Source organism: Micropterus dolomieu, linkage group LG01, assembly GCF_021292245.1.
Source record: "Micropterus dolomieu isolate WLL.071019.BEF.003 ecotype Adirondacks linkage group LG01, ASM2129224v1, whole genome shotgun sequence".
NCBI lineage: Eukaryota > Metazoa > Chordata > Actinopteri > Centrarchiformes > Centrarchidae > Micropterus > Micropterus dolomieu.
In genome coordinates this window covers 26160861-26164861 of record NC_060150.1, presented here as the reverse complement: position 1 = coordinate 26164861, position 4001 = coordinate 26160861, and the positions used below count along the sequence as shown (strand labels likewise).

General features: G+C 41.0%; 1 long non-coding RNA gene across 1 annotated transcript; it reads left to right on the top strand.

Annotated features, from left to right (window-relative positions):
• Window positions 1-1435: 1435 nt before the first annotated feature.
• Window positions 1436-3072, top strand: LOC123968760. The gene is made up of 2 exons (XR_006824539.1): window positions 1436-1528; window positions 2379-3072. It is a non-coding gene; the product is annotated as an uncharacterized LOC123968760 (long non-coding RNA).
• Window positions 3073-4001: the final 929 nt, after the last annotated feature.

The following is a 4001-nucleotide window of genomic DNA, read 5'->3' as shown; positions in this document are numbered from 1 at the left end:
TAAATGGAGAAATCATAAAAGGAGAGAGAGAGAGAGAGAGAGGCTTCTAAAGAGCCTTACCCGGAAACTTCCAATACAAGCATCTCAAACGCTTTTCTGCAGCGGAGCACTGTTGAGTCCTGAACCCTCTGGATAACCAACCCCAACCAATGAAGGCAACGAGTATTATCCAATCAAAGGTAGTGTTGTCGAAATTTTGGAAGGAAAAAAACACTGTAGAGACTGTTTCTGACTTACTGCCTGGTTCGAGTTGCTCTGTGCTGCTGGTAGACTCACAAGGATTGACTAGAATACTTTGTCTCAGAGCAAAGCCATTACAATAATGGATGTTTTTTCAGTGACAAAAAAGCCACCATTAATGGAAATTCTTGGAATTTTCTTCCATGACACCTATTCCATTCTACAATATAAACTTGCACACTGATAAAATTATCAGTCAAGGACAGCTCAAGAAGTTTCTTACTAAACATGGCAAATCACTATTATGATTAGAGGCACACTAATTGGGATTCTTAAATAAACAATGTTTCATATTTCTCCAACAGAAATATTTTACAAATATAAACATAATATGTATATGAAAATTTAAGGAAAATAAGCAGATTGATGGACCAAAATCAAAGCAATCAGCAACAAGTGGGTTTCAGGCTTCACAAAGCTTTGGCATGCCTATTCCCAAAAATGAATTGAAGATATCTCTAGTCTATGCTAAGCTCCACCCTTTGTGAAGATATTCTTTTGATGGTGGCCGTGTTTTTCGACTGATCTTGCTCATTTGTGATATAAATGTATATCTCAGTCCTGCAATGCTGTATTCCAAATTTGGTGTTGATAGATTCAAAATCCAAAAAGTAGAGCATAGTGTTAGTTCAAGCAAGCAACAAAGTCAAGCTCAACTCACAATCCCAGCACATCAGATGATAGAAGTCCATCTCAAAGCCACATCAGTGGACAGCACAGCTGATTCACCTTGTAGTATTCATTGACAAATTCCATACAAGGTACCTTATTTAAGCAGCTTTGGCCTGCCTACCATTGTTGCTTCCTCCTGAAGAGACAGCTGTTCCCATCTGCCGGAGCTCTTGTCTGGCAAATAAAATCCAAATACTCCCAGCATTCGTGAATGGCCAGTGACCAGGTTCCTGGAAGCCTTATTTCAAAACAATATTACAGCTCCAGTCAGAGCCCCTCTCAAAGGGCTTTTTCACTGTTTGAGGAAAACATTGAATATTGAACTCCTACCTGAAATTTTTTCCAACTCCTCTGTCCCCAGGAAAGGGTTTTAAAAGGAAAAAACTGCTCCCAGCTCTTCAAGGCACAGCATCAATTTAATAATTGATCTATTCTAATACTCTTAAGTTATAACATAAAGGTAATGCACTTACTCGTCAGTAGATGGTGCTCTGGTACTGCTGTGGATCAAGTAGGGAGACTGCAGCTACAAGCTCCGCTCATGCGCAGCTCAGAAATGAACGAGCTCTGGCTTGAGCAAGACGCTAACTTTGGTCATCTCTCTATTAGTCCACAGGTACAGTAAAACTTGTTTTTCTATGTTTAGCTTGGATCGGTATGTAATGTGAATGCTGTATAAAATGTTCTGTAGGGTTATAAGATGATTTCAAGATGGGTGTAAAGTGTAGTAAGCTTCGTTTTGTAGCTAACTGCTCCGACGAGCGTCGCCATGTTGAGTAGTTTTTTTTCATGAACTTAAGTCTCTCACGGTAGTTTTGTAAGTGTGAGTTACTAACATTAACATTCTGTAACAGACAAAAGAAAATGTGTTCTAGACGTTGTTAAGAGTTTTAGCCAGCCAGTAGTGGGTAAATGGTCAGGGGAAAGATACCATATTCAAACTAGTTCACCTCGCTGATCACACACGAGTGTGTCGTAGTACCGCCATATTGTTACGCGCTGCGGTTAAGTGCAAGTGTAGGAGAGAGTGTGATGTTCAAGAAATCTGTAGAAAAATGTATGTGTATTTTATGCTAGTGTTACAATTAATGTTACCAGAAATGTAATGTGTTAATATGTACGTGACTGTATCGGAGGAATCAGGGTAAAGTGAATGTTTGTTTTGAGTTATATTATTTTGTTACATGTTGTTTGGAGTTGAGTCAATTTCGATTATGTGGAATATCTGTTAAATTATTTTAATGTCATGTGTAGTTATTTTCCGTAAGGTAGAATGCTTTATATATTGTATATTGTCAGTTTGATTATGTCTTTTGTTGTTTATTTGCTAAAAGTTTAGTATTGGTAACATGCACTTTAAGCAGGAAGCTGAAGATAATGTGACTGAGACAGTATGTGATTGTAGTAAATAAACGAGCTCTGGCTTGAGCAAGACGCTAACTTTGGTCATCTCTATTAATCCACAGTGGCTACACAGTGCTCCCTAGCCTGTGTAACCTTTGCTGCCGGTCCAGATTACCCCTAGGTCTGGCGCCGGTAAGACATGTGGAATGGCAGTGAGGTCCCAGAACAGAGACATGCTGCCAAACATAACTTACAGAAGAAAAAATATCTGTTTCTTTCATGAAAGTTGTCCTGACTGAAATCACTTCACTATTTTTCACCAAAATCTATCATGGCGAACATTTAGGGTTCAAGGAGCTTTTTTTTGTAGAGCACAATGAGCTGGACTTGTATGAAAAGTTTCAGGTTGATTGGGCTTATGGTATAAGGGGCATGGAATTTTTGGGTCTTAATCACAACGTCACCATCTGGCCAATCGGGCTCATATTGCTGGTGAAGCACTTGCACTTCATTTCAAGTTACTGGGCCAGGTTTTGTGTTCTAGCTCATTACAGCTCATGGCAATTTGAGCCAAGGCAGAAGACAACAAATTATACATACAACACACAGAAAAGTATTTAGTCAGTCAATCTCAGGCTCTGCTAAGGAGATGATTTTACCTAATTTTACCCATAGGTGGGAATAAACCCCAAAGCTGTAATATTGCACAATACATTTTACATTGTGGTCTAATGCTGCTGCTGCCTCACAGTTGTGCCTGGATCTGGATTTACATTTTTTTTCCTGACAAAAGGAATAAACCATTATTCATTGTTTTCCTTTCTGTTGCGAGTTATCAGTTTCAAGCTTGAAGCCACACTTTCCTCCAGTTTCCCTCTCTGCTTTTGCTCCCTCTCTAACTTTGAGCTGGACTGTAGATTTTCTTTGACTGATTGGCGGCAAGCCCTCTGCTACTCTTCAGTCAGCTCCCAAGTGCTCCACTACAACCACACACAGTGGAATATGCCGTCCATGGACGCATTTGTTGATTCGATGCTGACCAAACCACCCTCCACTGTAAAAGACACTGACTTTAACGCCCAGGTCTATACACAGATCTCAAAACACTCTTTTTGCTTCATATGGACTCTAACTACTCTCGGCTTTATTTACTAACTGAAGAGGCAATGAAGGAAAATCACACAAAACCAGAGCTGGTGATGACAGAGGAGAAGAGGGGAGTGGGCGCCAGAGGGAAATGAAGAGAGAGATTAACTAAACCAGTTGAGGGGAAATGGGACTCAGATTTTTTTCTTGTTAAATTCAAAATAAAAATAGTGCCTCTATTTGCTCAGTCCCATTGAGGGTTTTTGTTAACGGATATGTGGGATTGAGTGCTTGTTTGTTTGTGCGGGTTGGGGGGTGTGGCAAGGATGAGGAGACCACGAGGAAGCAGAGGCCCAGTGAAGTTTGAGGATTGTGGAATGGGGGGAGGTCAGTAGCTGTGTTTGGGTTGAATGCCCAGAACACAACAGTGCGTCATCAGTGTTTTACTGGACCCTGTCCACCAGCGCCGTTAAGAACAAAGGCAACAACCAAACACTGATGAATCACAAATGTCCAGGCAGAGCTCCAAGAAGCCTCCCTGGCCACAGAGGGAGAGAATCAGGAACACACACACCACTGATGACCGCAGCCGGTCCTCCAAGGAGGAAAGGGAGACAAAGGGTGGAGGGAATGTTCCTCTGCGTAGGGAAATGAGGATT